Genomic DNA, 11,147 nt, shown 5'->3' on the forward strand with positions numbered 1-11,147 from the left:
TGCTTCTCTGATGAATGCTTACCTTGCCTGGCTTGTCAGTTTAAGTGGTCATTCTGTATTCTCAGACCATGGGTTGAACAGGGCTGTGATAGATGTTGATTGATTGGGATATTTTGTCTGTTGTTGTAACCTAAATAGGCTTTAAAGCTCTAAATGATATTGACATTTGTGGTTGTAACATGAGGACACTTGGAAAAGTTCGAGGAGTACGAATACATGCACAAGATGGTGTCATTATTATTGCGGATGAAGATAATATGTTTTTCAAACTTTATGAAGGTTTATAAGGGGGTTAATTTGGACAGTGACTCCTTCTGAAATCCCAAACTTTAGATTGGATATTGCCATGTTTGCAGTCTGGTTCTCTTAACATCACTTAATATCATTTGTCTCTGTCACTTAATCCATCTGTCTGAAGTATGAAGGGTGTGTCTGTATGGAGGAATATGAGCATTAGGTGGAGGGTAGAGCTTTGTTGAATCACTCAAGACTGGAACCGCTTCTTTTCAAGCATGTGATCTGATAACACGGAGCAATGATGTCTTTTATCAGCAAAGAGACAAAGGTCAGAGAGGCAGGCTCAACTCACTATTGTTTGCTTGCATCTGATATCAGGAGCATAAAGCTGGTATAGGTGGCTGTGTTGGTATAAGGTGTTAACATTCAGATGAAACATCACAATCAACACCACCTTCGATCAGACTGAGCTTTCACTGCAAACTTGTTCGCCTGTTGTTGTGGCACTGCCTCAAGTAAGACTACAGGTCAGCTAGTTGGTGATCTATGGAGGTTGCTTGTCTCTACTGTTTAATTCAATTCAATTCAATTCAAAGATACTTTATTGATCCCCGAGGGGAAATTAGAATTCCAGTACAACCCATCCAAACATACATCATGACACAAGACAATGGGGGGACAGGTCACCGAGGCTTTGCTGCCCACTCACAGGTGCTGCCCTTGCTAGATGAGAAAAGAGGCCACATTAGGTAAGTAGAGGGAAAAAAAATCATATTTCACACTTTATCCTTAGCAGGATACAGTTTGAGATTGCAAAAAACCTCAGCACAAAGAAGCAACAAGTTGACAAAACAACATCATGCCAGGAACGGTGAAGGTGGTGTGAGGGGTGCATATGTTTATCTTGAGCATGCGTGTGTGTGCAAGTGAGTGTGTGCAAGTAAGTCCATGAAGCACTGTCACAGAGGCCATTGTCCTTGATGGTTCATTGGAATGTACATCAACCGGCCAAGTTCTGAGCAGGTCCACAGATGTCCTCAGGGAAGGGAGGGGGCAGAGGCAGCAGAGCGTCATGTTTACATAACTTCCAGGAGAAGTTGAAGATAGCCAGCCATCAAGGCCGTGCAAGGGAGCCAGATTCAGAAAAACAATAATTATTTGGGTTAGGCTGACTCTTAATTTTCCGTCAGCCTTGAGAGTCTCGCTGGTGCTTCTCAAAGGCGAATCCAAACAGCCAAATTCCTGGTCTTTCTGCCAGATCCGAGCGAACAACTTTCTCCAAGATTTATCCCATTTCACCCCTGAGTCCAGGAACCACAACCTGCCTGCGATCGTGTGTAAGGATCACATCCAGTCTGCTATTCAGCTCACGTAACATCTCAGTCTGAGTGTTGATCGCTCTGAAGATCCCATCACACATGCCAGGCAGCCTTACAATGGCCAGAACAGCTGCTGACATTCTCCGAATTTCTCGATATGCCAGGTAACCGCTGACCCCAAAAAGCAGAAATCTTGATATCAAACATCCAATTATATACACATCTTCCACATCCTCGACTGACATTATCGACAGACACACAATCCTCCACTTCTGCCAGGAGTCCATCGTGTATCCGGAGAAAAATGTCCCGTCCGGGCAAGTGGGCTCTCCCGACCCCTGTCTTCTCGTCGAGAAAATTTGATCAATTGCATTGAGAGACCAGCTGACCAAATCCATATTTTGGAAGAATTTGGAAGATGTGCAAAAAGAAACATATCCAGATGTTTAGTGTAGTCACTGGTAACCTATAGATTTAAAATTAATAAAACACTTTTTGACAGTGAACTTCTATGAAAGCGGCACGGCGGGATTTGTAATTTTAGCTTCTTTTTAATTTAATTTAATTTAACTTAATTTTAATTTAATAAGTCCTTTGACCAAATATGCCATTTGCCAACTTTAAAATAATCTAAAAATTGCACGACCATGTGCAGAGGCTATAGTCGTGGGCTGTCCCGGGTTCAAGTCCTGGACCCGGCGACCTTTGCCGAATGTCTCCCCCTCTCTTTGCCCCTCTTTCCTGTCTACCTTCTATCGAAAAAATGGAAAATAAAGTCCTCTACTGCCGCAAAAAAACAAAAAAATCTGTGCTGATGTTGCTTTTTACAGTAAACATCAACAAAATCAAGCAAAACATCCAGTAAATTTAGAAGATAACGAGCAATTGAACCATAAAAAAACAAAAAATTGATTTCTATACAAAAAAATATAATATTTTCATTGTAACAAACTGCAACAGTACAAACCTGCTTTTCCAATGTTGTATGAGTAACATTAGATGTGCTGCTGTCTGGATGCTTGGACTGTTTGGGGAGACTTGCCGTGTACACATTGGAACCTGTCACTTTCCAGGCTCCATGTTTAAATAAGCGAACACAAAAAACGTACATTTGTTCTGTTATTAGCTTTGATTCATTCTTTGTGTAAATGTAAATGTCAGAAGGATACTAGATTCTGTTGCTTCTCTACTTTAGTTTTTAGCGCACTCACATTTATGTCTTTTTGATCTTTGATCCTTTTGATTTGTTGAGTTAGAAATGAGGATTGGGAGAATTTACTAAAAACTGTCTGGAAATAAAGAAATCTTAATTTTATCTGATTCTAGAAATGTATAAGTGACAATTAGTAAAATATAAGTAAAAATGCATTTCATTTAAACGGTCCATATCTTACAAATCTGCATATGGAAAAAGAAATAAAAACATACATTTTTATCATAATAGTGTCATTAAACCTATAACACTGAAGAATTGCAAGTTTAGCATTAAGACATTTTAATTAAACATAAATAATAGGAAAAGATAACAGAGAAAAATCTTTTTTTTTTTTTTTTTGTCTTTCATTCGTTTTATTTATTAATAAAAATAAAAAAAACACTTATGTCTTCAGTGAATACATCATGGTTGCTTTCTATCTTGGAGCATTTTGCAATAATTCCATCATCCAACAAAATGGTTACACATTATTGGCAGCTCTGGCATACCGTACTTAATGTCGATATAGCCACTGGCAGCTCTTGCATCACTGACTCTGGGCTTGTGAGTATGAATTGGTCTGAGCTTGTTTCTGTCTGCATTTAAAATCTTACCAAAAGTGCCTGAACATTATGGTACAGACTAATGCTGCAAGAGCCAATCCGTTGTTTGGGTGATGCCGCTCGCAGCTTTTGTTTCTTCTTCCAACTTTGGGTTTCAGAAATAACGATCAGTGCATGACATCCCTATAAGTGTTTCACATGGGAAGATTATTGGTGGTGCACCATCTCAAACCTCCATTTCTTCTGTAAATAATCATCAGTTTCTGTGTATATCATCGGCCACGATGACAGTTTAAAGGGTCATAAAATAGTGAAACTTTAGATATTAAAACTGTTTGAAGATGGTAGAGGCTTTTTGCTTCAATTACCTGCTTATTACCTTTAGACAGAACCTCACTTTAAAATCATGAACTATCATCAACTTATTATGGCTACCTACATGAGAGGGCACAAAGGAAAGAAATAGTAGTACATTTAGAGACATCTTTGAAAAGGTGCGAAATGACCTGCAAGTGGACCTTTTTAACGGAATAAACACAAAGGAAATGCTTTTAAAGACAAGAAAATGGAGAAATAGTGAACAGTTTTGTGAAAGCCTACCCTTCAAACACTGCCTCCATTTAGGTGGGTCATCATCTTTATTAACTCAGTAAACATAAAAGACTTTTTTTATCCTTAATGTCTCTAACAACATCAATCTTTACGTAGGTGTTTTTTACCTTTTGCTTTTCAAATGCATTTGAAGACATCTTCCTATCAAAAACCCTATTTTAAGTCATTCTGCCCTAGAAAAATATGCTGAACTTTTTGGTTAATCTGTCCTTCCCTTCTCTTCCCTTTTTGGGGGATCCAATATATACAGATCCTTCTCAAAATATTAGCATATTGTGATAAAGTTCATTATTTTCCATAATGTCATGATGAAAATTTAACATTCATATATTTTAGATTCATTGCACACTAACTGAAATATTTCCGGTCTTTTATTGTCTTAATACGGATGATTTTGGCATACAGCTCATGAAAACCCAAAATTCCTATCTCACAAAATTAGCATATTTCATCCGACCAATAAAAGAAAAGTGTTTTTAATACAAAAAACGTCAACCTTCAAATAATCATGTACAGTTATGCACTCAATACTTGGTCGGGAATCCTTTGGCAGAAATGACTGCTTCATTGCGGCGTGGCATGGAGGCAATCAGCCTGTGGCACTGCTGAGGTCTTATGGAGGCCCAGAATGCTTCGATAGCAGCCTTTAGCTCATCCAGAGTGTTGGGTCTTGAGTCTCTCAACGTTCTCTTCACAATATCCCACAGATTCTCTATGGGGTTCAGGTCAGGAGAGTTGGCAGGCCAATTGAGCACAGTGATACCATGGTCAGTAAACCATTTACCAGTGGTTTTGGCACTGTGAGCAGGTGCCAGGTCGTGCTGAAAAATGAAATCTTCATCTCCATAAAGCTTTTCAGCAGATGGAAGCATGAAGTGCTCCAAAATCTCCTGATAGCTAGCTGCATTGACCCTGCCCTTGATAAAACACAGTGGACCAACACCAGCAGCTGACACGGCACCCCAGACCATCACTGACTGTGGGTACTTGACACTGGACTTCTGGCATTTTGGCATTTCCTTCTCCCCAGTCTTCCTCCAGACTCTGGCACCTTGATTTCTGAATGACATGCAGAATTTGCTTTCATCCGAAAAAAGTACTTTGGACCACTGAGCAACAGTCCAGTGCTGCTTCTCTGTAGCCCAGGTCTGGGGAATGCAGCACCTGTAGCCCATTTCCTGCACACGCCTGTGCACGGTGGCTCTGGATGTTTCTACTCCAGACTCAGTCCACTGCTTCCGCAGGTCCCCCAAGGTCTGGAATCGGCCCTTCTCCACAATCTTCCTCAGGGTCCGGTCACCTCTTTTCGTTGTGCAGCGTTTACTGCCACACTTTTTCCTTCCCTCAGACTTCACACTGTGGTGCCTTGATACAGCACTCTGGGAACAGCCTATTCGTTCAGAAATTTCTTTCTGTGTCTTACCCTCTTGCTTGAGGGTGTCAATAGTGTCCTTCTGGACAGCAGTCAGGTCGGCAGTCTTACCCATGATTGGGGTTTTGAGTGATGAACCAGGCTGGGAGTTTTAAAGGCCTCGGGAATCTTTTGCAGGTGTTTAGAGTTAACTCGTTGATTCAGATGATTAGGTTCATAGCTCGTTTAGAGACCCTTTTAATGATATGCTAATTTTGTGAGATAGGAATTTTGGGTTTTCATGAGCTGTATGCCAAAATCATCCGTATTAAGACAATAAAAGACCTGAAATATTTCAGTTAGTGTGCAATGAATCTAAAATATATGAATGTTAAATTTTCATCATGACATTATGGAAAATAATGAACTTTATCACAATATGCTAATATTTTGAGAAGGACCAGTATAGTTCTTCCAGCAGGTTCTGGGTTTGCCTGGGGGTTCCTCCGAATAGGAGGACTTTTTTCTTGTTTTAGAAGTCTGCTTGCCATCTAACTGTTCATAGCAATTAGAAGTCAATATGTCTCTAATTGCTATGAACAGTTAGATGGCAAGCAGAAGCTTTCAGTAGGTGAAGGATGAACAGGAAAGAGGCAGAAATTTCGTCCGCCTACCGACTCTGGCCACAAAAATGTATTATGGCAACGAGCACATATAAAACACACAAAAAATGGCTATTTATGCTTCTGAGAGTTTATATCTTATTAAATCATTTTCACACACGCCACTATACAACCTCTGCCAGTTAACATGTTGCTATGGTGTCATAGTTTGAATTCCCTATCCAAACCAAGATGAGTCTCCAATTAGTCACTGATTTAACTGATTAGGGACATGGAGAAGGGGGCCCACTGTTGATGCTGCAGCATATTTTAAACACAAAATATGTTTGCTAGGCAGAATACAGGCAACGTTGCTATTGGAAGATAACTGACAATCCTTCTGTCATGTTACATTCACTTTTGCCTAACTTGATTAGCCACATGCCTTGCAGTATTGTGCCTTGCAGTGTTAAAAGATTTTCACAAATAATAAATATGCATTCTCTTTTACTCTGACAACCCTAAACTTCCTTCCACTTTTCAACTACTCAGCCTGTTGCTGCTGTTCTTGTTTCTTTTTTTTCCTGCACATTTACTCAAAGCTGCACCTTCTTCTTTTTCTGGATTTTTGACTATAAATTCCTAATGTCTTCCACTCTACGTTTTCCTTCCTATCCTCATTTTCCCTCTCAATCTATTCTCCTCTTTATCCAGGTAACTGCATTTTTTTCTCCTCTTTTCACCATCCTCTATCACCCCATCTCTAACCTTTTTTCTCCCCATTCCAACTTGTCCTTTCGGGTTCGTGCTAAAGGACAAAGATTCCAGTGATGCACACTTGGGGGACATTTTTGTGGCACTTGAGATTGTAGAAGAGGGGGTCACACGAATCCAAACGGCAGCTGGGGGAGAGAAAAATGAGGTTGGGGGGATGAGGATAGGTGATATGGATGATATCTTGGATGAAAAGTGAACAATAGCATTAAATAGTTGAGAGGGATGGAAAAAATAGCACAGCTTCTTTCAATGTCACCATGTGGCCTACCGCACTTCCTCTCCGTGTCATCACGTCCCTCCGCCCCTACATCAGGTCCTCTCTCTCATCCCCCTTTTTCTCTCCAACCTCGAACCTTTTAATATTCCAATGTTCCCTCTTACAGACAACCGCATGCATTTTTCTCTCAGGAACGGTACTGTCACATTTATGAATGTTGGGGAGTCTGGAGAGCGGCGTATGAGAGCGAGAAAGAGCCTGAATTCAAATGTGATTGTCACTGCAAGGGAGTGCTGCCACGCTAGCCTGAGTTATAGCCTAAAGGAGCCCGCTCAGTCAACCTTGAATGGGTTTATTTTGCTTGTTTTAAACAGGAGTGTGTCATTATGTCTCTAATTGCAGTGAACGCTTGAACGGCATGCTGAAGCTGTCAGTAGACTGAGGCAAAAAAACGGAAAAATAGCAGAAAATTAAACCAACAGAGCACAACATTAGAAATCAATCTCTAAACAATGGCTGTGGTTACAAAACAGTTTAAAACACTGCAGAACAATCACTTTAATCAGCAATGGCTCCAACTAGCATTACATGAACAGTAATGTTCCAAGTCCTCAGTCTTGGTTATGTTCTGTTGCTTGTTTTTTGTTTTAAGGCCGTTATTTTTAAATTCAATTCAATTCAAATTCAAAAATACTTTATTAATCCCAAAGGGAAATTAAATGTTGTTGTAGCTCATTATGAGGGTTTCCTCAAAGAGCCGTTGTAGATGCTGATGGCTGTGGGCAGGAAGGCTCTCCTGTAGCACTCTGTCTTACAGCAGATCTGAAGAAGCCTCTGACTGAAGACACTCTGTTGTAGGACAGTCTCATGAAGAGGATGCTCAGGGTTCTCCATAATGTTCTTCATTTTATGAAGAATCTGGTTGGCTAAGTCTGTACTCACGGTTCTTCAGCCAGGTGCTTGTTGAAGAACAGTGAATATTTGTATGGACAAATCCTGAGAAATGCATTGTAATAGGCATATAGATTTATTAATATAAGTTGCATACAGGTTCTTGTTCTTTCCTTCATGGTCAATATTTCATATCTGTAGGTGAGGATCAATTCTTTCTTCACCGCAACAGACCAGAGCAGTGCTCTTATTTCTGCAGATGAGACCCCAGTCTGCTTATCCATCTCCCGCTTTGTCCTACCATCCGTCAACAACGAGACTCCAAGATACTTTAACTCCTCTGCTTGAGGCAAAGATTGATCCTTCACCAGGAGGAAGCAATCCACCTTTTTCTGGTTAACAACCACTGCTGCAGACTCAGAGATGTCATCCTGGTCGCTAATCGTGGCTGTGAAATACTCCAGTGGAAGCTGGAGGTCATGGCTTTTAGATGCCAATCACATCATCTGCAAATTGCAGATGTGGACCCTGAGGTTCCTTGACTCTGCCTATTCTATGCCTTAAGGTTCTGTCCATGAACACCACAAAGAGGATTAGTGACGAGCAGCAACCCTGGTAGATTCCAACCATCCAACTGGGAACCAGCTCAACTTTGTGTGGAGAAGGCAGACAAAGCGTTCTTTGGTTGTAGCCCATAAAAATATCTGCAGCACCCCCACAAAGTGTCTTGGAGGACATGGGTGACCAAACTCCCATGACCCCTCAGCAATACTGCAAAGGTGAAGGTCTAGTCCACTGTTCCAGAGGCAGGACAGAAGCCAAACTGCTGTTTGGAAACCTTTTCAGGTGAAAACCACACAGTCATAGTTTTCTTACTGTTTTTAAAGGTAATATGTTTTGAAATAAAAAAAAACTACAGGAGTCAGCATGTCCTGCAATAACGGCAATAAACAGTCTCCTATAGGTGCAGTACTGAAGCAGCTAACTTGGCAACTTAACTATCAGCTCTTTGGGTTTTCAGTGTTACTTTAACTAGACCATGATCAAGAAAAAGAACAAATGCTTTGAGCAATACATATTACTATTGCACTACGATTAAAAATAGCTAGTATTATAATTTTTGTATACAGCTTACACAACTGTGTATCAGTTGCAGGTCACAGTTTCAAACAAAAACTAAAGCAACATGTGAATATTTTTGTAAGACAGGCATTTTATTACTAAATAGTTCAACTGTGTAAGTTTTCTGCTTTTTTTTTTTAAAACAAAAATGCTGTTAAAGGTGTCATTTTATTCAAGGATATTTCACATTTTCCCAAGCCTACTATTGCAAAGTAAGTTTCATTTCTAGTCTGAACCAATTAGGTGAGGAACAGCTTAATATTCAGGTATGAAATAGTCACACTCAACATTTCTGAACCTGAATAGCAGTACATTTGACCTAAATCAGAGGCACCCATTTGCATCGTTAGCATTCCAAAATTTGTCAACAAAAACATAACATGTTGTTTTAAATTCAGATATTCAGCAAAAATACAGGATTTAATTTTAATTAAAAAAAACTTAAAACTCTACAGCACACAGCAATGTTTCTGAACAGTAATGATAGCAAAAGGCTGAATTATTTTGGTCACAATGTGAAACATTTGGGACTCAAAGACACTAAGCTGCAGCCTGTGGTGCAGTTGGCAGAAATATCCAGAATGTATAATTTATTATCTTCTCTTAAGCTTTTTTTCTGTACATCGTCCAACATAAAAAATGTTCCACGGGCTACGTGAGATCATTAAACTCATCTTGGGAAGCAGATCCCAAAACTAGATGCAAAACAGTTCCAGATCATTGCGTCACCCATCTTCTGGTGTCAAACTGCCGCTGGGAATATATGAATATGTCTTATGGTTGTAGCAGTGGGGTAAAACAAGGACCCCGAAAATAGGACAAAGAAGTTACATCACACTTTCACACATTGCAAATACAGCTTAGGAACTGCACTCCTGACTGCAAGTGTGTAATCAAAATTAAAACCAGCGCAGTTTCAAACAGTCATGCCATTCATTATTGATGACCAAATCCCTCTGAAGATGCCCCAAATAGACTTGTGTGGTTGTTTAAAAATAAATAGCTTTTGAGAAGCTAATGAGACTTTCCAGCAATTAGTAGAGCTTTGTTCATCAGAACATGAAAAAAGCATGGAACAAATGCAAACCTACGGCCGTCCACCTTAGCTGACAGGCTGGGCAAGGAGAGCATTAGTCAGAGAAGCAACTAAGAGGCCCATGGTAACTCTGGAGGAGCTACAGCTATTTACAACTTGGATCTGCTTATTGGACAAGGCTATTAGTTGTGCATTCCCCAAATCTGGCCTTTACAGAACAAAGCCATAGGTCCCATTTGCAGTTTTTCACAGGATTTGTATGGGGAAAGCAGTGCTGGGTTAGATTAAGACACATTCATGTGTTAGAATGAACCTATCAAAGTCAAAATCCAGCTGAGAATCTGGCATAATTTGAAAATTGATGTTCATAGATGCTTTCCATTCAATCTAACTGAGTTTGAGCTAATTCGCAACGAAGATTGGTCAAACTTTTGCCTTGATGTGCAAAGCTGTTGTTACTTTTACTATTTAGTTCACTGTTGGTTCCATGGAAGCATCAATTAATATCAAGTTATTTAAAAATATGAAATAATGCAGTTAGTGTCTGCTGTTTAGCTGTTATTTAGCAATAAATTTGCATTAGCTTATATAACTGCTGTACACTAGTAGCCTATCTGATAATGAAGTAGCCAATTTTAATTGGATTGAACTCCAGGTTTTGAGTAGGCTACCCTGAAACCTTTATTTTGTTTTTTGTGGGTTTTTTGAGACATTCATGGCGAATTTATTGATGTGTATTTGTGTCACAAAATCTATTGGCAGAAAAGACTATAATGATTTTTTTTGTTACTTTCATGGTGATTGCAATGAATACCACTAAATACTGTGCTAAAAAGTCCATATCAGCCATTCCTGATGCACACCACCATTGCCAGATTTTTATTTGTGGAATCTTTTTTTTATTATTTTCCTTCCATCTCACAATAAAGTGCTACTTTATGTTGTTTTTTAGAATAAACATTAATAATATACACTGATGTTTAGGGTTGTAATGTGACGAATGTGAAAAAAGTTAAAGAGGTATGGATACCTATGCAAGTCACTGTATGTCTGGCTATTTACATATGTCTGCTCTGGCATTTGTTTCCTGCTTAATTCTCTGCGTCTGATGAAGGTTTTTTCCTTATTTAGGGATTTGCGGGCTACAAACAGCTTAGCATTTACCTCCCACCTCGGGAGCAACTGTAGCTGCCTGCAGTGCCAGGATAACTGCAGAAAAGTGAGA

The sequence above is a fragment of the Girardinichthys multiradiatus genome, chromosome 17 (genome assembly GCF_021462225.1).
Source record: "Girardinichthys multiradiatus isolate DD_20200921_A chromosome 17, DD_fGirMul_XY1, whole genome shotgun sequence".
NCBI lineage: Eukaryota > Metazoa > Chordata > Actinopteri > Cyprinodontiformes > Goodeidae > Girardinichthys > Girardinichthys multiradiatus.